Source organism: Balaenoptera acutorostrata, chromosome 6 (genome assembly GCF_949987535.1).
Source record: "Balaenoptera acutorostrata chromosome 6, mBalAcu1.1, whole genome shotgun sequence".
Taxonomy (NCBI): Eukaryota; Metazoa; Chordata; class Mammalia; order Artiodactyla; family Balaenopteridae; genus Balaenoptera; species Balaenoptera acutorostrata.
In genome coordinates, this window is record NC_080069.1 from 7,858,810 (window position 1) to 7,883,759 (window position 24,950).

At 48.0% G+C, this 24,950-nt stretch overlaps 1 long non-coding RNA gene across 1 annotated transcript; it reads left to right on the plus strand.

Annotated features, from left to right (window-relative positions):
• The first annotated feature begins 622 nt into the window (after positions 1-622).
• Positions 623-18,023, plus strand: LOC130708326 (uncharacterized). The gene is made up of 3 exons (XR_009008534.1): positions 623-882; positions 3,763-4,459; positions 15,812-18,023. It is a non-coding gene; the product is annotated as an uncharacterized LOC130708326 (long non-coding RNA).
• The last annotated feature ends 6,927 nt before the right edge of the window (positions 18,024-24,950 follow it).

Consider the following 24,950-nt stretch of genomic DNA (forward strand, 5'->3'; position numbering starts at 1 on the left):
GCCTCACGTGCCCTAGGACAAGATGCTCACACGGGGCACAGCTGTGTCTGGATCCCAAGTCCCTTGACTGCACGCCTTGGGTCATTCAGCGGCAGACACCTGCGTGTCCAGAAAACGGAGGCGTTTAATGAAAAAGAGGAAGGAGGGGGAGAACAGGAGGGGACAGGAATTCCCAGGAGTCCTGCGGGGAAGGCGAAGACAGAAACCCGCGCGCCGCGTGCATCTGTGAAAATGCTGCAGGTGCGGACGGGAGCGCCCCCCGACAGACCCAGCACAGGGCTCCCCCCAGGTCGCAGCCCTGGGCACACACAGAGCCCACTCCGGGGACGGGAAAAGGGGAAAACCTTAAGTCACGGCAGCAGAAGCAACGGAGGTGGCTCTAGCTGGCTTGTGTGTCGCCGTCCGTCCTCCACGGGGAGAAGGCCACCCCCCGGCCTGGGGTGGTTTCCATCCGACCCAGCGGATCGGGACCAAAGCGGGGCTCCCCCACCGCTCCGCGCCCAGAACCCCCGTCCCTTTCTCCGGGCGGTGGCGACTGTTCCCAGGCGAGCCGCTGGGTGGCGCTGTCGGCAGTAACGGAGGATATGCCGCGGCCTCGCAGCGACTGGAAAGGCGGCCGGCGGCTGACGTGGATCCTGGAGCCTCGCCGGGAAGACCAAGGCTCGTGGGGTTCCGGGGACCCACCCGCAGGCTGAATTCGAAACGAATACAAACCCAGGGCGCCAGCTCTTGGCTGGCTTCAGCGTGAGGCTCCAGAAGGGGGTCTGTCCAATCTACGTACGACGAGAGGGCGCGAACGGCGGCGGCCCGTCTGCGAGCCTCGGGGAAACTGGTCCCTTGAGATTATAGGATTTACTCGGGTTTCTCTGGCTTCGGAATCCAGTAAGTACACTTGTTTCTCATTTCGTTATTTGTTCGGTGAACAGTGTATGTTTGTTCAATAAATAAAAATGGGAAGGCGGGATCCACAGGGAAAAGAGAGAAGATAAGGTACCCCTGAAGCGGGTGAACTCTGTGGGACGTCACAGCCATGCGATGCTGAGGCTGCCCTGGGAAGGACTCCACAGGCCTCTCTGGGCTGGAGAAGGGCTCCTGCCGCCATCACTCCCAGCCTGTCAGACCCTCAGTCAGTTTCCCTGTAAAATGGGCACACTGACCTATGCCCTGCCCGTCTCAAAGGGAAAAAGGACACTAGGCAAGGACAGACTTTTTATTTTATTTTACTTTATTTGTTTTTAATTTTTTTATTTTTGGCTGTGTTGTGTCTTCGTTTCTGTGCGAGGGCTTTCTCTAGTTGCGGCGAGCGGGGGCCACTCTTCATCGCGGTGCGCGGGCCTCTCACTATCGCGGCCTCTCTCGTTGCGGAGCACGGGCTCCAGACGCGCAGGCTCAGTAATTGTGGCTCACGGGCCCAGTTGCTCCGCGGCATGTGGGATCTTCCCAGACCAGGGCTCGAACCCGTGAAGGACAGACTTTATAAATTGTTGTGTGCTCAGTAAGTGTAAAGAATTATTAATATCCTCACCCCAGTCATCATTACTGGCAAATCATTGCCCTGTGATCCACAAAACCTCCCTGAGGCAGCAGAGCAAAGACCACCAAACCCACATCCTGGCTGCTTCGACTTTACGCAGACATCAGTTTGGAGATAAGATTAAGCTCTGGTGTTTGCACTTTGCAGCCACATTTCCTGGTAATTTGTACGTCCGTAGTTCGAGGGGATTTCAACCTGGAGCCATATAGGGGCTGAGATCAAAAAAGTGGGAAGGGGTGCCCAGACGCAGTGACCTTTCCAGATACACGGACCCTCTTTCAGAGGTTATGATGCCATAAGATGCCCGCCAACCTCACCCCACCCCCGTCCTCTGCATGTGACCTGTTGGCTGCATTTGCCCAGGTCCTTGTAGTTCCCGTCTACCACCACCACCACTAGATGTAGGCAGCAAGCTATAAAAGTCAGAAGGAAAACTAGGCAGGGCGCACTGTCCCTGTGCAAATAATTTACATGTTCGTAGCACTCTCTATACTTTGCATTTCACTCACTCAGAAGAAGACAAATGGCCCAATTTCAAAACTGGGCAAAAGGCTTGGATCAACATTTCACAAAAGAAGGTATATGAATGGCCAATAAGAACATGAAAAAGTGTTTAACATCACTAGTCATCAGCAAATTAAAACCATGATAAGATACAACTGCCTGCCCACTGGACTGTTACACTAAAGGATGACCACACCAGGTGCTTGTGAGGATGCGGAGGAGCTGGAACTCACCCACTGCTGGTGGGAGTGTAAAAAGGTATAACCACTTAGAAAAACAGTTTGACAGTTGCTTGAAAAATTCAGCATACACCTACAGGTGATCTAGCCATTCCGCTTTTAGGTATTTGCTCAGCAGGAATTAAAATACTGATTCACACAAAGACTTGCACTCAAGTGTTCATTGCAGTTTTCTTTATAATAGCCAAGAAATGGAAACAACCCAAACTTCCATCCATGGTGAGTGAATAAAACAAACTGTGGTCTATTCAATGGAATACTACTCAGTAATAAAAAAAAAAAAGTGAGCATGTACCTACAGAGATGAATCTACATATAAGAAGCCAGACAAGGGACTTCCCTGGTGGCGCAGTGGTTAAGAATCCGCCTGCCAGTGCAGGGGACACGGGTTCGAGCCCTGGTCCGAGAAGATCCCACATGCCCCAGAGCAACTAAGTCCGTCAGCCACAACTACTGAGACTGTGCTCTAGAGCCCGTGCTTTGCAACAAGAGAAGCCACCACAATGAGAAGCCTGCACACCGCAACTAGAGAAAGCCCGTGTGCAGCAACGAAGACCCAGCCCAGCCAAAAATAAATAAATGAATAAATTTATTTTTTAAAAAAAGAAGCCAGACAAAAAGGAGCCCATACTATATGATTCCATGTATATAAAATTCTAGAAAATGTAGTTGAATCCATAGTTAGAGCCAAATCAGTGGTTGCCTGGGGCCGGGGGCAGGGGACAGAGAAAAGCAGCAGGGAGGGATTACACAGGGGCACAAGAAAACTTTGGGGAGTGATGGATGTTTTCATTATTTTCATTAATGTGATGGTTTCATTGTGCATATTCATGGGTCAAAATTCATCAAAGTATATACGTTAAATACATGCAGTTTATTGTATGCCAATTGTACCTCAATAAAGCTGTTATTATTGTTTAATTTTTAAAAAGGAACAAACTCACAGGGAACTCCACTTCACTGTACAGTAGAAACTAACACAACATTGTAAAACAACTATACCTCAATAAAAAAATTTTTTTTAAAAAGTAACAAACTATCGATACACATAATAAGATGGATGATTTTCAAAATAATTATGTTGAATGCAAGGAGCCAGACATAAAAGAGAATGCCCTGTGTGGTTCCAGTAATATAAAATTCTCGAAAATGAAAATACTCAGTAACAAACAGCTTATCAGTGGTTGCCTGGGACAAGGGTGAAAGCAGGGATGAATTACAAAGGGGCACAAGGAAACTTTGGGGGGATGGAAGTCTGTTCCCCGACCAGGGATGGAACCTGTGCCCCCTGCATTGGAAGTGTGGAGTCTTAAGCACTGGACCGCCAGGGAAGTCCCAGTGTAGGCATGTGTTGAAACTCATCAGCCTTATTGGTGATATGGAAAGCGTTCAGTGGTCTGGATAGAAGATCAAACCAGCCACAACATTCCCTTAACCCAAAGCCTAATCCAGAGCGAGGCCCTAACTCTCTTCATTTCTTTGAAGGCTGAGAGATGAGGAAGCTGCCGAAGAAAAGTGAAGCTAGCAGAGATGGGTTCATGAGGTTGAAGGAAAGAAGCCGTCTCCACCATGTAAAAGTGCAGAGTGAAGCAGCAAGTGCTGATGTAGAAGCTGCAGCAAGTTACCCAGGAGATCTAGCTCAGATAATTCACGAAGGTGGCTATGTAATAAGGAAGACCCTTTGTATTCTATTACAAGTTAATCACTAAAAGGATGTTTCCCAGAAGCTTAAATGATACATAATGGCCCGTCCCTGGGAACCCTGCCCCCCAGGTAGTGAGCATTAAGCTAAAATACCTGTGTTTAGCTCCCAGGAAACATCCTGACCAGGCCCACCTGTGAATGGCTGCAGGCAGGAAGAAATGAACCTATCCCCTCTGGAGGCTGACTGAACCAGGACTTTACTCCCACCCCTTTCAGTATAAAAGAAGTCTGAATTCTAACTAGGGGAAGATGGCTCTTTGGGACACGAGTCTACCGTCTTCTGAAGCCAGCCAGGAGCCTTGCTGCTTGTGGCCTGCAGGGCCCAGATCGGGGAATTTTCTGGTAAGGCCCGGGCAGCTGCTGGTAACACTTGTCCTGAGACTCTTTGCTTCAAAATTCCCTGAAGCAGCGCTGGCTGCCACTTGGCAAGTGGAGCAGGGAATTGACATCTGGGAGCTGAGAGGCTCAATACCGTAGGGTAAGTCACTCTGGTGTACGGCCAGAAATTTTATTTCCTCTGTTTTGGGCTTTTTTTCTCCAGAATAAGCCAATTTGCTTTGTATTTGAGTGGGGTACCCTGTTGGAGAGAGGAATGGGTTGCTAGACTTGTACCTGATCTGTGAAGCAGTTCGTTTGTTTCTCTGGATGCTAGCATTTGTGTGTGCCGTTTGTGTTTTGTTTGTCTGGTATTTCGGTCTTTAAAAATTGGGGAACTGGGCTTCCCTGGTGGCGCAGTGGTTGAGAATCCGCCTGCCAATGCAGGGGACACGGGTTCGAGCCCTGGTCCAGGAGGATCCCACATGCCGCGGAGCGACTGGGCCCGTGTGCCACAACTACTGAGCCTGCGCGTCTGGAGCCTGTGCTCCGCAACAAGAGAGGCCTTGATAGTGAGAGGCCCGCGCACCGCGATGAAGAGTGGCCCCCGCTTGCCGCAACTAGAGAAAGCCCTCGCACAGAAACGAAGACCCAACACAGCCATAGATAAATAAATAAAATTAAAAAAAAAAATTGGGGAACGTTTCAACTATCCCTAAAGAAGGTCCTCTGGGGTGCATTTTGGACAAGTGGTCTGATTACAGCTATGAACCCATGACTGACAGGAAGATGACATTTTATCGTAACAATGTGTGACTATAGTGCCTGTTAGGATCTCTAGGAGTGGCTTAGGCAGGGTTATCTTGGGACCCTGTGCATCATGTACTGTCACCCTTGCTCTGTTAATTACATTGTTTGTGGTCTCCTGTATTGTTGGCCTGGCCAAGGAGTCACATTGCATGGGGGTTGGGTTGACGGTTCTTGTGATATGTAAAACCCCGAGACAAAACTTGAGGGTTTATTTAGGGTTTTCTGTTTGTTCTTTGGGTTTCTTATTTCATTTTGTTTTGGTACCATTTCTCCATTTACAGACTGATGTCAAATTGAGGAAAAGAACCAAAATACCTGTCTGCTCTTTTCCAAAAGTGGGACATTCCCAGGGAAAAGAGAAAGTTTCCACTTGGTTCCTAAAATCACCAAAAGCCGCCTCCCAGAATTCAGCCCAGTTGGTTGATGCCAAGGCAAAAAGGCGTCCTTTTAATGGTTAGAGATGATCAATTGCTATTTATGGTTTCACGGTGGCCTTGAGTGGCTCTGTAGCTATTCTGTGAAGACGTGAGGAAGAATGACGAAATCCTCTATGTGAAAGCATTTGTGCTCTTATATCTGGGTGGGAAAAAGTCAGACAACTGTCACCTTACGGTAAAAGAAACCCAAGGGAAAATCTGTCATACAGGAAGAAGAGAAAGGGAACAAGGTTTAGGATATGGTGCTCCAACCTCTGGCCAAGCTGGCTGTCCCAGCTGCTCTAGCTGTTATGCCAATATACACACCCCTCCCACTGCCTCTCATTCCCATTCAGCCCCAGTTCCTGACACTGGGGCTCAGGAAGCTGTGGTACTGGCTCCCCCTCTTTGTAGGGATCAATTAGAAAATCCTGTGTTAGTTCCTGGGACACAGGGACCTGGTCTGGTATCGTGATCTAAGACCCAATAGGGCACCCAGTTTGAGCCAGGATCCACTCCCAGGGCAGGGCAGTTTCCCTTCCATCATTGTCCTATAGGGGCCTAAATGCAGTGCGAGCTTGGAATCCATAACAGCTACACTAAACAACAGATTTTCAGTGTAGATGAAATGCCTTATATTGGAAGAAGATGCCGTCTAGGACTTTCATAGCTAGAGAGGAGAAGTCAATGCCTGGCTTCAAAGATTCTAAGGACAGACAGACTCTCTCATTAGGCTAATGCAGCTGGTGACTTTAAGTTGAAACCAGTGCTCACTTACCATTCCCAAACTCCTAGGACCCTTAAGAATTATGCTAAATCTACTCTGCCTGTGCTCTGTAAATGGAACGACAGGGCCTGGATGATATGACAGGTTTACAGCATGGTTTACTGACTATTTTAAGCTCATGTTGAGACCTACTGTTCAGAATAAAAGATTCCTTTCAAAACATTACTGCTCATTGACAATGCACCTGGTCACCCATCATCTGATGGAGACATACAGTAACATTAATGTTGTCTTTATGCCTGTTAACACAATGCCTGCAGACTATGGATCAAGGAGTCCTTTCGACTTTCAAGTCTTACTACTTAAGAAATACATTTCATAAGGCTATAGCTGCCATAGATAGAGATTCCTCTGATGGAACTGGGCAAAGTCCATTGAAAACCTTCCGGAAAGGATTCACCATTCTAGATGCCATTAAGAACATCTGTGATTCATGGGAAGAGGTCCAAATATCAACATGAACAGGAGTGTGGAAGAAGCTGAGTCCAGCCTTCATGGATGACTTGGAGGGGTTCAAGGCTTCAGTGGAGGAAGTCACTGCAGATGTGGTGGAAACAGTAGGAGAACTAGAATTAGAGGTACAGCCTAAGGATGTGACTAAATTGCTACAATCTCATGATAAACCTTGAATGGGTGAGGATTTGCTTTTTTTTAAAATTTATTTATTTTATTTATTTATTTTTGGCTGAGTTGGGTCTTTGTTGCTGTGGGCATGGGCTTTCTCCAGTTGCAGTGAGCAGGGGCTACTCTTCGTTGTGGTGCACGGGCTTCTCATTGCGGTGGCTTCTCTTGTTGGAGAGCACAGGCTCTAGGCGCACGGGCTTCAGTAGTTGCGGCACATGGGCTCCGTAGTTGTGGCACACGGGCTTAGTTGCTCCGCAGCATGTGGGATCTTTCTGGACCAGGGATCAAACCCGTGTCTCCTGCATTGGCAGGCGGATTCTCAACCACTGCGCCACCAGGGAAGCCCCGAGGATTTGCTTCTTATGGATGAGCAAAGAAAGTGGTTTCTTGAGATGGAATCTGTGAAGATTGTTGAAACAACAACAAAGGATTTAGGGTATGACATCAACTTAGTTGATAAAGCAGTGGCAGGGTTTGAGAGGATTGACTCCAATTTTGAACGAAGTCCTACTTTGGGTAAAATGCTATCAAACAGCATTGCCTGCTACAGAGAAATCACTCATGAAAGGAAGAGGCAACGGATGAGGCACACTTCACTGTGGTCTTACTTTAAGCAATTGTCACGGCCACCCAGCCTCCAGCACCCACCTCCCTGATCAGCCAGCAGCATCAACATCGAGGCGAGACCCTCCACCAGCAAAAAGAGTGTGATTTGCTGAAGGCTCAGATGAGGGTTAGCATGTTTTAGCAAGAAAGTATTTTTTAGTTAGGGTATGTACATTGTTTTATTTTATTATTATTATTTTCTCTTCTGGCTGAGCCACACGGCTTGTGGGATCTTGGTTCCCCAACCAGGGATTGAACCCAGGGCCCCGGCAGTGAGAGCACAGAGTCCTCACCACTGGACCGCCAGGGAACTCCCTGTACATTGTTTTAGACTTAATGCTGTTGCACACATAACAGACTGCAGTATAGCATAAACATAACTTTTATATGCACCGCAAAACAAATTCATGTGACTCGCTTTATTGCAGTATTCGCTCTATTGTGGTGGCCTGGAACTAAACCCACAGTACCCTGAAGTATGCCTGTACTAAGTTTTGGTGTAATCGGTTGCTCATAATGTAGTTAGCAATGGACAAAAGCACTCAACCTGAGACCCAGGGCTGAGTTTCAGTTCCTGCTCTTCCCCTGGTTTCTGTGTCGCTCTGCACTGTGAGCCTGGTCATCGTCCTAGTCAATTCAGAATCAATAACAAGGATACCATAGACTGGGTAGCTAACCCAACATTTACTTCTCACATTTCTGGAGGCTGGAAACCCAAGACCAAGGCGCCAGCAGATCCAGTGTCTGGGTGAGAGGTGCCTTGTCGCTGTGTCCTCACGTGCTGGAGAGAGAGCTCTGATCTTTCTCCTCTGAGGACACTCATCCCATCATGGGGGCCTCAATCTCCTAATTTTATATAAACTTAATTATCTCCCAAAGACCCCACCACCTAATACCATCCACTGGGGGTAAGGACTTCAACAGGTGAATTTAGGGGGTGGAGGGAGGAACATAACAGTTGTCTTTTTTAAAAAATAGCATGAAAATACTACTTGCCTCACAAGTTTGTTTAAAGGGTCAAGCGTGTACAGAGCACGCAGTGCCGGGCAAGGCCCAGAGAAGAGTCTTAATAAATAAATGCCAGCATCTTCTCTGACCACACTTTTCCCACCCCATTGTCCCACTTGGCAATGGACCATCCCCTCCGTCAAGTGGACTTGGAGTGCCTGCCTGCCCGCAGGTTGCTGCAGGAATCATGTGGGAGTGTGTCTGGGGAGGCTTTGTAAACAAAAGCAGCCCGTGAGGGCTGTCATTAGCGGGTCAGGGCCTGTCCGAGGACAGGGTGCGCTGTGGGTTCCTCTAGGGAGGCTCAAATCGGGGCGCCCCAGGAGTCACTGCGCTCACATGGACGGATAGAGAGTGACGGAGAGACTTGTCCACACTGCTGACATCAGGCCCACACGTTACCTATTGCCAAAGAGCTGGGGCTTTATAAAGCTCAGACTCCAAGGTAGAGAAAGGCATGTGACTCCACAGTCAGGAGACGCTGAGGTCACTTCATGGGCCAAAGCTGCAGAGAGGAAGCAAAAATGCCAAAAATAAAAGACCCTTCCTAACCACTTCCGAAGAAAGCAGCGGAGTTTCACTGCGCCGTGAGGTCTGCGCCCTGCCCTGAGCCGTCCAGGGGCTCTGCCCTTGGGTCTTCCTGAAATGGGAGCCGGGCTGGGCAGGCTCAGGTCCGGTAAGCACGCAACCCTCTGAAATCATGTCCTGGCAGCAGGCAAGGAAATACGCAAACTGGGAGGGAAAGAGGAAAGAAAACAACCATGACTTGGTCAAATCATGCCACAGGTCCCTGTGTGCAGAGTTTGGCTCTCTGAAAATTTTGTCTCAAAATCTGATTTTCCTTTTTCCCCACCTGTATTCCTTTATTCCCAAATACCTGGACAAAGCCATAAACGAATACATTTGAAAAGCAGGCTATACAGCAACGAAACTGAGTGAAGAACAGCTATATAAATCAATATGGATCAATGTTAGGCGTATAACATTGAACCAAAAAAGCATGTCACAAAACTAGGATGTACACCATTCTAATAAACCTCAAAATAAATAGGACTGAACAATTACCATTTACAGATTCATAATTCACAGCAATACTATTTTTAAAAAGGTAAAATAGTGATAGAAGTTCAACTTTGAATATTTATTACCTCTGGGAGGGAGGGGGTAGATAGGGAAAAAGTATACAGGTGATGTACTTTCATGGCTAACACTGTTATTCCAGAGGTGGGTAGTGGGGTCACAGACTCAAGTCATTATTATGTTCCATCACCTACATGTTTCACATACTCTTAAAATCTGGATTCCTTTTATGCAATTTTCCTATAATATTTTCCACAGAAGTGAATATAAACATATTAAAGAATTTTGAAAAATTAAAAGGGAGAAAATCTTCCACAGTCCTACTATTTCAGCTTTCCCTCTGCAATGGGTCTCCTTTTTACCCAGTCATAATCACACTGTACATAATTCTGCTTTCTGTCCTTAATTTGGAAAACTGTTTATGATAGTACCTAAAAATCTTCAAAATCATCCTTCTTCATGGCTACATAGTGGAATATCTATACTTCATGAAAATTCCAAGAATATCAATGACTTCTGTATAGTATACATAAATTTAAAAGAAAATAAATAGGGCTTCCCTGGTGGTGCAGTGGTTGAGAATCCGCCTGCCAATGCAGGGGACACGGGTTCGAGCCCTGGTCTGGGAAGATCCCACATGCCGCGGAGCAACTAGGCCCGTGAGCCATGACTACTGAGCCTGCGTGTCTGGAGCTTGTGCTCCGCAACAAGAGAGGCCGCGATAGTGAGAGGCCCGCGCACCGTGATGAAGAGTGGCCCCCGCTCGCCGCAACTAGAGAAAGCCGTTGCACAGAAATGAAGACCCAACACAGCCAAAAATAAATAGATAAATTAAAAAATAAATAAATAAAAGAAATATACTGTTGTATGAGTCTCCTAGGGCTGCCATATCAAATTACCACAAACTGGACTGAAAACAGTAGAAATTTATTCATTCACAGTTCTGGAGATCAGAAGTCCAAAAATCAAGGTGTCAGCGGGACCATGCTCCCGTCAAAGGGTCTAGGAAAGAATCCTTCCTTGTTTCTCTCATAGCTTCTGCTGACTCCTGGCAGTCTTTGGATTCCTTAGCTTGTAGCTGATCACTCTCAACTCTGCCTCTGTCTTCATATCCTCTTCTTCTCAGTGTGTCTCTGTGTGTCCTCCTCCTCTTTTTTTTTTTTTTCCTGGCTGTGTGGTGCGGCTTGTGGGATCTTAGTTCCCCGACCAGGGATCGAACCCAGGCCCTCAGCAGTGAAAGCACCAAGTCTTAACCACTGGACCACCAGGGAATTCCCTTCCTCTTCTTACAAAGACACCAGTCATTGGATTTGGGGGGGCCAACCCTAATCCAGTAGGATCTCAACCTAATTACATCTGCAAGGACCCTCCTTCCAAATAAGGTCACACTCTTGAGGTTCTGGAAGGGCGTGAATTTTGGGAGATACTATCTGACCCACTTTGGCTGCCTTCTGCAAAACTCTGAAATGCCCAACACTGGCTTTTAAGCAAGGCGTCAGTGGGCTGCCACAAGCCAAGCAACCCAAGTGTGCTGGCTGTCGCCTCTTAATCATATCGTAGAAAGTTGGCACCAGAAGAGACCTTGGAAATCTGTCCAAACTTCTCATTTCATCAATGAGGAATTTGAGAGTCAGTGGAGAGGTGATTCATCCCAGGAGACTCCAGTTTCCAGGTACAGTCGAGGAGTCTACCTCAGGCCAGTGTTAACTGGGCCCAGAATAAACTCCAGCCTCCATCTCAAAGAGCTATTTCAGGATTGTGTTATTTACCTACCGCCAAGTAACATTAGCGCACCATTCCTTAAAACGCATCTACTGTCACACAGCTGCTGTGCGTCGGGAACCTGGACACAGCTTTGCTGTCCTCTGCTCAGGCTCTCTCGCAAGGCTGTAGTTGGCCAAGGCTGAGGTCTCGTCTGAAGGCTCAGCTCAGGGAGGAACCACTTCCAAACTCACTTCTGTGGTTGTCAGCAGGATTCAGTTCCTTTGGGGCTGTTGGACTGATGAGGGCCTTAGTTCCTAGCTGGCCTTTGGCTGGAAGCCACCCTCAGTTTCTTGACTTAAACAATAGAAATTAATTTTTTCACAGTTCTGGAGCCTGGAACTCTGAGATCAAGGTGTCAGAAATGTTGGTTTCTTCTGAGGCCTCTCTCCTTGGCTTACGGATGGTCACTAAATTAGGTTCCTGAACCCAACTCTAATTGGGGGGGAGGCGGTGGTCCCCCATACCAACAAACGATCCTCAGACACCACCAGGGTATCTTACAATTCAACTCAATTCTAACACGTCTACCCAGAGATAGCATCAGATCCCGAAGGTTAAGGATTCAGTCCTACAAGACTGCCCCTCTCCCCCACTTCAGACACAGTTAATTTGCTAGAGCAGCTCACAGAACTCAGAAAAACATTTTACTTACTAGATGACTGGCTTATTACAAAAGAATGTAGCTCAAGAACAGCCAGGTGGAAGAGATGCACAGGGCAAGGTATATGGGAAGAGATGGGGCACTTCCATGCCCTCTCCAGGCACACGGCTCTCCCTGAATTTCCTCGTGTTCATCAACCCAGAAGCTTTCCAAACTCCATCCCTTTGGGTTTTTTGGATACTTCATTACATAGGCACGGTTGATTAAATCATTGGTGATGGCAACTGATCCAACCTCCAGCCCCACCCACCTCCCCAGGGGTTGCGGGTAAGACTGAAAGTTCCAACCCTCTAGTCACTTGGTTGGTCTCCCTGGCAACCGGCCCCCATCCTTAGGTGGGATCCAAAAGTCACCTCATTAACATCTATCACTCTCAAGCCTTAGGAAGTTCCAAGGGTTTGGGGAGCTGTGAGTCAAGAACTGTGGACAGAGACCAAATATATATGAGGAATATATTTTGGTCATCTGGGTGACCAAATATATATTTTTTATATATCACAGTATCACAGTCTCCTTTTCACCATGTGCTCATGTGGTCTTTTCCCCTCTGTGTCCTCTGCCTGGTCTCTACATCTTTTATTCTTATAAGGACAGCAGTGAGATTGGATGAGGGCCCACCCTAAAGGCCTCATTCTAACTCAGTCACCCCTTTGAAGACCTTATCTCCAGATACGGTCACACTCTGAGATACGGGGGCTTCAACGGATGAATTTGGGAAGGGGCACAATTCAGCCCATAGCGGGGACCTGGCCTCATTTCGCAGCCCTTACCACCCCTGGCTCTCACCAGAGCCCCGGCCCCAGCGTCTTTTGCTTAGCCCCCTCCCCCAGGCCCCAGGCCACACCCAGCCCTCCTCAGGTTGTGCCTGCCTTGTCCCTCAGCCCAAAGCTTTGTTCCTGCTGTTCCCTGCCTGGAGGGATCTGCGGCCTCTGCTGCCCAAGTCCCTTCCTCCTGTTCAGACTCTACTGTCGTTCAAAATCTAACTCAGAGGTCACTTTGGTAAAGCTGTCCCAGATTCTCTCAGTCAGAACCCCAGTCCTGCTCTCTTTCTCCCCCTCCTTTGCCGGACACGGACGTGTGTGTGTGTGTGTGTGTGTGTGTGTGTGTGTAGTGTACGTGTGGTATGTGTGTGGTGTGTGACGTGTGTGCTTGCGGTGTGTGTGTACACGTGTGTATTTGTGTGTGTTGAAGTACAGTTCATCTGGCTCCCCAGTAAAACGCCACCAGCCGGTTGGGCTGCGCTCTGGGGCCCCCCTGCTTTCTGCCCGCCACCTTCTCCCGGCACCTGGCTCTAGGAGGGCCCTTGGTGGCGTTGGTTACTGGTCCCGGCTTTAGTGCTGACTGGCTCTGGGTCCTTGGACAGGTTACCTCACTGTTCTGCCTCAGTTTCCTAATCTGTTAAAAGATCTTACAGGGTCGATGTAAAGACTGAATGACATTGTGCACTGAAAGTGCATGTAGACTATTATTATCTTTTTTTTGGCCATGCCTCGCTGCTTGCAGGATCTTAGTTCTCTGATCAGGGATTGAACCAAGGCCCTTGGCAGTGAAACTGTGGAGTCCTAACCACTGGATTGCCAGGGAATTCCCTACTATTATCATTTATATTTACTTGTTATGTATGTATAGCATATATTTTAAAATCTGTCTTTGCGAATTCCAAAGTCCTTTTCCTCTGGAACCCAGAGATAAGAATTTGCTTCAATGACTGCTGTTAAGCAAAAGAGGCTGGCCTGTCCTTGGGCTCACGGCGACCTGGGACTGTTCTGGAAAGACAAAGGCATACCTGTCATCCTCTTTGCAGCTCAAACCACAGGTCAGGCTCTTAGAAATCCATAATATATTTAAGGCAAGGCCTTTGTTACACCATAGCTGGTCAACATTACTATAAGTAAATGAACATTATCATTCATAACAATAAAGGGGATGAGAGACAGGTGACTTGATTATGTAGCCCTAACCCAACCCTAACCCTAACTCTAACGCAGAGAAGGGAGAAGTCAAGTGATTTAATGAAGAGTCTGAACATTAGGAATTTGAGAAAAAAGACTCTTGCCTTTAGAGAGACCATCCATGACTGCACTGCTTGTGGAGAAAATGGCCCTTGGGTCTTGGTGGGGAGGGCTGTCCCCCATCCCACCCCAGGCACTGCACTGCTCTGGGTTGGGTCCATTCTGGAGGCCATGCTTTCAGGGAGATAGTGGTCAATGGTAAGAAACCCGACCAGGATGAGGTCAGGTCTGGGAACCGAATCCCAAGGGCATGAGCTGATGGAATCGAGGCCATTTGGCCCAAATCAAAGGATGTGGCAGCCTCACCTGGGCAGAAAGTGATACTTGAACCTGGGGGGGGGGGCGGTGGGCAAGTAGGACAGCGATCTAACTCCGTATTCAGACGTCAGGGAGGCCTGGTGAGGTAGCAAGCATCCTGGCACCCTCACTGTTCAGGCACAAGGCCGGTGACCACCAGCCAGGGTTCAAGTTACCTATAGAAAGTACTACTGCCTTGTAACCTTTGGCAGTGGATGTATGGGCTATTGTAAACAGTTGACCTCCGCGAGAGCAGAGAGCCTGTCAAGACCCTCTCTGTATTCCCAACATCCAGGACAGTACCTGGCACGTACAAGGCCCTCAATCACGTTGAGGTGCCTTTCAATTTTAAGGTTACTTAGACTTTTTCAAGGACAATAAAAATAAATAATAATGCTACTGGACTTCCCTGGTGGTCCAATGGTTAGGACTCCACACTTCCACTGCAGGGGGCATGGGTTCGATCCCTGGTTGGGGATCCCGCATGCCATGCAATGTGGCCAAAAAAAAAAAAAAAAAAAAAAAATGCTACTAAGAGAGACCTCACCAAAAAGGCTCCACTAATGTGGATGCAGAAATATCCTCTAAACACCCTTTCTTCATTTATGCAGCAAACAGCCCATCACAAAAGGCACAAGAGGTGGGTTGTAACCACAGCATGTTTTTGACCTGGGAGTAACACATTTTCCACATATTCAGAACCAGCAGACAATTTCTCTACTAGTAAGACTAGCCCAAGGGAAGTCCCTGAGGGTAGACCGTAAAGCAATGCTGAGCAGGCTTTTCACATTTCCTCTCTTCTTGCTATTAATTAGTTTTTACTATTAAGCTCTGTGAAAAATACTACTATCACCCCCTGCATAATTTATCAAAAGCACAAAAACATTCCAGATTTAGGAGCAGGGAGAAAGAGGCTGGGGAAAGAAATGGCAGGGTCTCATAATAATGAGGACCTGTGGAGGCCACTACTTGGCTAGAAGCTTTCCCTGGTGTTATGGGCTGACTTGTGTGTTCCCCCCGCCACCCAATATTCATATGTTGAAGCCCTAATCCCCAGTACTTCTGAATGTGACTGTGTTTGGAGATAGAGCCCTTAAAGATGTGATTAAGTTAAAATGAAGCCAGGCCTTGAGGGTGGGCCCTAATCCAGCCTGACCTGTGTACTTATGAGAAGGTGAAATTGGAACACAGAGAGTGGTGCTCTAGCACAGAGAAGGGACCACCACAGGGCTGAGAGAGATGGCGGCCATGTGCAAGTCCAGGATAGAGGCCTCAGAAGAAACCAACCCTGCTGACGCCTTGATCTCAGACCTCCAGCCTCCAGAACTGTGAGAACGCAAATTTCTGTTGTTGAAGCCCCCGAGTCTGCGGTTCTCTGTTGCAGTAGGCTGAGCAGACGAATGTACCTGGGATACTCTCTTTCACCCTTATAACCACTCTGATTATTTTGCAGAAGAAATCGAGGCTCACAGACATCAGTTAACCTGTCCCAGTTCGCACAGTGAGTGAGTGGCAGAGCCTGGATCTGGCATCAGGTTTGTGAGTTGCAAAACTCACATTCTGGGCTTCCCCGGTGGCACAGTGGTTAAGAATCTGCCTGCCAATGCAGGGGACACGGGTTCGAGCCCTGGTCCAGGAAGATCCCATGTGCCGCAGAGCAACTAAGCCCGTGTGCCACAACTACTGAGCCTGCGCTCTAGAGCCCGCGAGCCACAGCTACTGAGCCCACGTGCCACAACTACTGAAGCCCGTGCGCCTAGAGCCCGTGCTCTGCAACAAGAGAAGCCACCACAGTGAGAAGCCCGTGCACTGCAACGAAGAGTAGCCCCCACTCGCCACAACTAAAGAAAGCCCGCGCGTAGCAACAAAGACCCAGTGCAGCCACAGAAAAAAAAAGAAAAGTGAACCCTAATGTAAACCGTGGACTCTAGGCGATAATGATGTTCAAATGTAGGTTCATCACTTGTAGCAAATGTACCATCTGGTGGGGGATGGCGGTAGCGGGGGAAGCTGTATGCTTGCCGGGGCCAGGGACTATACGGGAAATCTCTGTACCGTCCCATCAGTTTTGCTGTGAACCTCAACAGGCTCTAAAAAATTGTCTATTAAAAAAACAGCTGAGGAGTTCCCTGGCGGTCCAGTGGTTAGGACTTGGCGCTCTCACTGCCGTGGCCCTGGGTTCAATCCCTGGTCGGGGAACTAAGATCCCACAAGCCCTGTGGCACAGCCAAAAATAAAAAATAAAAAATAAATTTAAAAAACCTGAAGAAATCTTCAGGGCAACCTTGGTAGGTGTGTCTGGAACATGTTCCCTTGCCTGGGAGGGCTTCTGCAGCATGAGCGCCTCACTCGTGCCAACTACGAAGGAGCTGCACCTCCACCCGCCTCCCGCCGCTGGGCTCCCCTGGGGCACCTGGAACCTGGGAGGCCAGGACAACGTGGAGTCTCCACGCGCGCTCAGCCCCACAGCAGTCCTGCCCTGACCCGCTTCGTGCAGCTGAGCAAGGTTGGGATTTCCAAAAGGAACTTTCCTGGAGAAACGAAATTAAAAAGAGAGAGCACAGCTGAACCCAGAACTCCAACCGATACAGGGAGGATCTTGAGCTAGGCCAGGTTGGGACAGATGAGACCTTGTGGGGTGGATGAATGTCCGCAAGGACCCCGACCTCAGAGAAGGGGGCAGGCAGCTGTACGTGAGGCAGGGAAGGAGAGAGGAGAGGTCGGAGCGACATGAAATCCAGCACGGCGGGGTCTGCAAAGAACATCTTCTGGAAGGAGATGCCTCGTGTTCTGGATGCCTTTCTGCAAGGTACAGCCCTCCTCCACCTCATGACCTCCGGCTGCCCATCCTCACAGTCTATCCCTAAATCTCCAGGAGGGTTTACTAAACTCACCAGGTTCAGTGTGAGCTTCAGAAATGGAACAAGGGTGGTGGATCTTCTCTGGCGGTCCAGTGGTTAAGACCTCGTGCTTCCACTGCAGGGGGTGAGGGTTTGATCCCTGGTCAGGGCACTAAGATCCCCCATGCCTCACGGTGTGGCCAAAATAAATACATAAATACATAAATAAAATAATAAAGAAGTTGAACAAGGGTGGAGTTTTACGTCTTCAGAAAGCAAGCACGCCCTCCTCCCCCAGTATCCTCCTTCACCTGGAGATTTGCAACATCTAGGGACACCTTTAACATCCAAAGACCGTCAAAATGGAAGTTTTCCATCCATTTTACCTGAATCTAAAGGGAGGGGAGGTCTCAGGTGAAAACCTAAAGTGCAAGAAAATAGCAAAGCGTAAAAGGGAGCAAGGATATTTTTGCTAACAGAGCACAGATATTTTTGCCTTGATTAACTCAGACTTGTCTCAGACACACAGACCCTGGTTCCCCTCCTGCCCCTGGGCTTGAGCTGATGTGCTGGTTCACGGCAATGGCTGGCTGCAGGCTTGAGCTCAGCCTGTCCTCCTGCCCTCGGCTTCCTGATGGACCTCTGGCCCAGCGCTACCAGCAGATTGCTGACAGCTAGAAGCCGGCCTCCTACAGGTCACATTCCCTCTGCTGGCAGGAGGCACCATTCCTTTTTTTTTTTTTTTTAACTTTATTTTTGGCTGCGTTGGGTCTTTGTTGCTGAGCGCGGGCTTTTCTCTAGTGTGGTGAGCGGGGGCTACTCTTCGTTACGGTGCGCGGGCTTCTTATTGCGGTGTCTTCTCTTGTTGCGGAGCACAGGCTCTAGAGCGCAGGCTCAGTAGTTGTGGCTCGCGGGCTTAGTTGCTCCGCGGCATGTGGGATCTTCCCAGACCAGGGCTCGAACCCGTGTCCCCTGCATTGGCAGGCAGACTCTCAACCACTGCGCCACCAGGGAAGCCCAGGAGGCACCATTCTTTTATGGGTTCACGAGCCTGTTACCCTAGCCATGAGCATGTGTGAAGCTCCGGCTCCAGGACTGAAGGCCACTTCTGGCTGAACTGAAGGCAGAAAACTGAGCTGGGATTCAGGCTGTACCCTGCCCCCAACGAATGCTCAAGCCCTTCTCAGCTCTTGTTGCAAATTCACCAACTTCCCCCACCTACTCCCTGATGACTAATCCACTACTTCCCTTCACACACACGCAAATTAGATGATTAACAATCAGAAGATACTTTATTCATCCAGTCACAGATCAATGCCAATTAGAGGAGGTTTTCTCACCTCCACAGAACCCAAGATAAACAGAGGAGGATGGGGAGCTCACACAGGTAGACATCTGGAGGAAACAAAGGATTTCATATCTCACCATGGATTTCTTTTCTTTTCTTTCTTTTCTTTTTTTTTTGAATTTTTTCGGCTGTGCTGTGCAGCATGTGGGATCTTAGCTCCCTGACCAGGGATCGAACCCGTGCCCCCTGCAGTGGGAGCATGGAGTCTTAACCACTGGACCTCCAGGGAAGTCCCCTCACCATGGATTTCTAAAATCTAAAGACATCCTCAAGCAAAAGAAGAATTCATGAGAAATAAAAGCTCTCCTCTGAAGATTAGTTGATTTTTGAAAAGTACTTATTGGCCATCTACAGCAAACAAGCCTTCTGAAATCGATAGAGAAATTAGACCATCCGTCCGTGGTGACCTCACTGGTCTCTAAAATGAGCCAGAGCAATGACTGTGCATTTAAATGGGAACAGTTTACTCTTTACCTTCCCTTAGCAAAAAGAATCTCATACTCAGAAACGATTTTTGCTGGTGTACAGTAATAAAACTTTTCTCCCATTTGAGCCCCAAATGATGGAGAACCCTGAACTGGGGTACTTCCCTATTGTCACTCTTCCTGATGACTTTGCTGATTGTATGTTCTGTATTCACTGCTGACGGCATGGAGCTGCTTTTTCACAGAGAGCTAAGTCAACAGATCTGTCTCTAGGGGAAACTTAGTACCTAGGACAGAAACAGTCTGACAACATTCCAGGAGACCCCCAAGTATGGGACACAAAGCAGACTTGTCAATTCTCTGTAACTCAGACCCCTTTGCGAGCTCCTAGGCAGCCTTGGAGTGGGCCCAAGGGGACACATTTTGCTAAAGGTGGTGCCGGTGACCTGAGAAGAAGAGACAGGAAACGCATGGGCTGAGTCAGGAGACTTAGCTGCTTAAGTGCACGTGACTTTGGCAAATGGCCCAGCCTCTCCTGGGTTTTCTCATCTGGAAGAAGCCTACCTCACAGAGTGGCTAAGAGGCTCCAAGTGGGAAAGATTATGAGGGTGAGACTGCTTTGCAAACTGTAAGGAGCTATATGAGTACAAACATACTCACAAGTGTTGTCAGCACTCTTGATCTGGAGCGTGTTTCCTGTGCTGGGCGCTCGGTGCCTTACACGTATTAACTCCCTGCCGCGGACTGAATCGTGTCCCCCCAGATGTCACATGTTGAAGCCCTAACCCCCAGTGAGATGGTATTTGGAGATGGGGTCTTTGGGAATTAGCTAGGTTTAGATGAGGTCCTGAGTGTGCCCTTATCAGAAGAGATGCCAGAGAGCTTGCTTCCTCTCTCGCTCCACTTTTAATTAAAAAAAGAAAAGAACCCCCATTGCTTCACATCCTTGCCAACATTTGGTATTGTCCATGTTTTAAGACCAGGACTTTCTATATATCTTGCTCTGGCCATTAGAAAGTGGGAGGAGCTTTGTAAACTTGAAGAGTGTATTTGTGGGTGTTACCAAACCAAACTTGTTTCCGCTCAGCCAGATGTGCAGCAAAGCCAATATATTGACACCGGGTTGTGGTGAAGGAAAGTACAGCATTTATTGCAGGGCCAAGCAAGGGGAACGGACAGCTCGTGCTCAAAAGACCTGGACTCCCCAGTGGCTTTTAGGGAAGGGTTTTTAAAGACAAAGTGAGAGGGAGGGTCTGGGGTGCGTGATCAACTCATGGACATCTTTCTAATTAGTTGGTGAGGCGGTAACAAGGTGATCTCAATTTTCAGTTTTCTGGCTCCAGATGGTCTGGGGTCTAAGTGCTGCTGGTCGTCTGCATGTAGTTAACTTCTTCCACCTGATGGGGGGTTTTTGTCTCTGCAAAACAACTCAAGGATATGGTTCAGGATATTATCTATAGTCCTTGAGGAGGAACTAATGGTCCTTGACTTTGTCTTATGGCTAAACTATTATTATTTTGTCTTGTTTCACTGTTTTCCTTTGTTTCTGCATTTTTAAATTTCTGTGATTAAATCTGCTCTTTGGAACTTGGGGAAGATCTAGGAAGTTAAAAGGTTTTTTTTACAAACAAGAGGTGGGGAACATGGGAGCAGTTTGTTCCCAGGAAGGCCCCATAGTGTCCTGCTCGGTTTCATGGGCACTGTGGTTGGTGCACTACACAGAATCTAACTTAAATTATCCCCTCATAACAACATGTTTAGAGGTTGGGAAAAGTGAAGAAACTGTGGAACTAGAAATCAAACCCAGGTTATTCTGGCTCTGTTTTTTTTTTTTTTTTTTTTTCCACTCTGGCTAGGACCAGTGGGAAAAAAGAGTTTTGAGAAGGGAGATTGTAAGCAGATAGGGTAGGGGGTCCTGGAGAAAGGGAACCAGGAATGGCTTTCTTGATACAAGAGAACCCATTTTGGCCTTTTGGGATCTAAGCCTGGCCACAATGCTTGCCCTTGAGTAGTCTCAGTAATTAATGATTTTAAGGGAACAAAGGAACGCAGGAACAGAGAAAAGGCAGTCAAACAATAGTGCAGTGATAAAGCAGAGTCCTAGTTTCTCCTCAAGGGATATACATAATAATATATCCTTTTTAAAAATTTATTTCTTTTGGCTGAATGGCATGTGGGATCTTAGTTCCCCGACCAGGGAAGTCCCCCCAATATATCTTTGAGTTCTGCGGGAACAAGGTCCCCATCCAGGTGGAGGACAGAATGATGACGTTGACCCTCTCGACTTCAGTCAGCTAAGACTTGGACTCTGTCGACCTTAGCCCCAATTCTGTGCTAATAGTCTTCTGCTCAAGCCCCTTCATTAATATGTATGTACCCTTAGCTTAAACCTTCCCCAGTTGTGCTGTTTGGGGAGACACTGCTTTGGGAAAGATCCCCAGTGTTCTCCTTCCTTGCTGCAAGTAATAATACATCCTTCTCCTGATCTTTGACTTGGTTGTGTCTATTGGCTCAACATCCACCAAGAGGTGAACCCAGCTTTCAGGGAACAAGATCTCTGTGCAGGAGACTATTATCAACTCTTCCCATTGGTCAGAGCCCTCCAGGAAGCTCAGAAGATTCTGGTTCATGGTAGAATCCAGTGCTTCTGGCCCTGTAGGCTTGAGTGAACTGGGGGTAGGGCATAATGGGGGAAAGAAATCCTCCTTCTAATACTTCCTTCCTTCCACCTGCTAGAGGTCTCAGGAGATCATGCTCTCAGGCTCATAAAAGGTCTAAAGTAAGAATTAGGGGCCCCAAGGAGACCTTCAAAAGGTCTTATCTGTAGGACTTCTCTGGTTGTCCAGTGGCTAAGACTCTGCGCTCCCAATGCAGGGGGCCTGGGTTCTATCCCTGGTCAGGGAACTAGATCCCACATGCATGCTGCAACTAAGGAGCTGGTGAGCCACAACTAAGGAGCCCGCCTGCCGCAACTAAGATCCCACACAACCAAATAAATAAATAAATATTAAAAAAAAAAAAAGAAGGTAGAGAGAGGATTCACTCTTATCAGGTGTCACTCTGTTGGGTCAACACCTGGGAGGAAGAACTAGCCGATGCCCAAACCATCAGACTCCACTGTCAGCTACTAAAGAGCCCAGTAAATATCGACAGACCGTCCATTAAAAATCTCTCCACCACCAGCCTAACTCCCCTGGATTTAGAAGCTGGCAGAAAGAGGTCAGAGGAAAATGAATTTACCAGTGTTTACAAAAGAGGGAAAAACAGATCAGGTATTTCTTCAGAAAAGGGACTTTTTAAAGGACAGCCAGAAAAAGGGGGGGAGGATTGTTTCTACTTTAGCCTTTTCCAGTACTTCCTTAATCAACCCTGTTTTTAATTTTTTTTTGTAATAGTTTTATTGAGATATAACTGACATACCAAACTATTTACTCATTTAAAAGTGTACAATTCAATGTTTTGTTTTTTTTTACTATGCTCATAGGGTACATATATATCCATCACCACAATCAATTTTAGAGCACTTTTATTACTCAAGAAATCCCATACCTTTTAGCTATCACCTCCCAAATCTCCCATCTCCCTGTCTGCCCCCTCAGCCTGAGACAATCACTAATCTACTTTCTATCTCTATAGATTTGCCTCTTCTGGACATTTCATATAAATGGGATCATATAATACGTAGTCTTTGTGACTGGCTTCTTTCACTTAGCATAAATGTTTTCAAGGCTTATCCATGCCGTAGTATGTACAGGTATTTCATTCCTTTTATAAATGAGTACCATTCCATTGTATGGGCATATGGCGTATTGTGTATCAATTCATCAGTGGATGGGCACTGGGTTGTTCTACCCTTTTTTATTGTGAATAATGCTGCAATGAACATCTGAATCGAAGTTTTTGTGAGGATATGTTTTTATCTCTTTTGGTTGTATACCTAGGCCTCTTTTCCAGAAGCTCAACAGGCAAACATCTTCTGCACATACAGGCCAAGGCCCTTCTGTACATTCTGAGAGCTATTCCCTGGTCCCAAACCTGGCAAGTTAAGCCAAAATTCTACTAAACCTTCAAAGTCCATTTCATTCATTTATGAATTCACTCAATGAACAAGTGTTCGTTCTCTACTAGGTGCCAAGCACGCTACTATGTGCTGGGGATGCAGAGGGAACAACACAGGCAAAATCCTGGTCCTCCTGGAGCTTAAGAACCAGTGAGAGCATAGAGGGAGGTAACATAGATCCTGTGGCATGTTGCTTCCTCCATGAAGCACTCCTGGATCTCCCAGGAATGGTTCAATTCTACTCTAGTAGTACCTGTTTTTCTTTTGCTCTATTTCAAAAGGGATTTCTATCTCTATAATGGCACCCATCCAAAATTCCGTAAAATTGAGAGAATGCATGGAAAACACTTGGCACTCCCCTTGTCATGCTGTAAAGAAGAGAGAGGGAGAGAGAGAAATTTATCATGATCATGGGTGTGTCCTCCTACTTGTGCCTCTTATGAGCACTATTATGGAATTCAAGAATGACTGATGTCATATGAAGGTGACTTGGCAAAACACTGACTTGCAGTCTGGAGTCCAAGGCTGGAGTCTCTTGATCCCCAATGCTGTTGTAAGTTCCTTGGCTATTCCACGCACTTGAGGATGCAGCAACCATGTGTGGACTGAGTCTTTTTTCCTTCCACTCTTACCCCTAATTGGGACCAAACAGGTGCGAACACATGTGTACGGAGAGCTCTCTGAAGGGCCCTGGCATGCACAGGGACTGTGTCACAGCTCATGGCCAGGCATCTGCAGGACACAGCAGACAGCCAGGGCCTCCTGGAGTTGGCCAGACCTACAGCTTTCTTACTACAGGAGTACCAGGATAAAATACCAGACTTTTCTGAGCCCGTTGAATAAAACTGGGATCATACCAACCTCGCAAGATTGTCATGCGTATTAGAAACATCCAGGGGACTTCCCTGGTGGCGCAGTGGTTAAGAATCCGCCTGCCAATGTAGCGGACACAGGTTCTAGCCCTGGTCTGGGAAGATCCCACATGCCACGGAGCAACTAAGCCCGTGCGCCACAACTACTGAGCCTGTGCTCTAGAGCTCGCGAGCCACAACTACTGAGCCCGCGCACCTAGAGCCTGTGCTCCACAACAAGAGAAGCCACCACAATGAGAAGCCCGCGCACTGCAATGAAGAGCAGCCCCCGCTCGCAGCAACCAGAGAAAGCCCGCGCGCAGCAACGAAGACCCAACACAGCCAAAAATAAATAAATAAATAAATTTATTAAAAAAAAAAAAAAAACATCCGGGGAATCATGGAACCAAGTGGGACTTGAGCCCCTCCATCAGCCTCCATAGGGACCCCCACCCACAAGTAAGCTTCAAGTACAACAGTGTGCTTGCTGTGTACGTCCTCTTCAGGACCGGCCTCCTGGCACCCCTCTTCCAAACAGATTTCTGCCTCTCAGGTCATTCTCTATAGAAATCCTGATGCAGCTCCTGAAATTAGTACTCAGTGGTAATTAACTACTACCTTTTTTTTTTCTTACATAGCTGGACTATCTGATAGGTACCCTTTCTCAGAACAGTAAAGCCAACAGGCTTTTAAGGCTCTTCTGGGAAGCCCGCTGTCTCGATATCCCCATCTCTGGCAGTTGTTTCTGGATCAACGAAATAAGGAACAGCTATCCCCTCCCCCAAGTAGGGATCCGGGCTTTGGCTTTGATGCGCTGCGTCTCGGCCGGGTGGGCCCCGGGGAATCTCTCCAGGCGGGGTGAGGCCCGGAGGGCCGCCTCCAGCCCCCTTCCGCTCCGCACGGGTCCCAGCGCGCAGGGTGGGAGCCGGCAGAGCTCAGAGTCCCTCTTCCCAGGCGGCCGGGAGCCGGGCGGGCGCGGGGGCGGGGCGAGGCGGGGCGCCGGCGGTCACGTGGGGAGTCAGCCGGGCGCGGGGCGGGGCGCCGGCGGTCACGTGGGGAGTCCGTCGG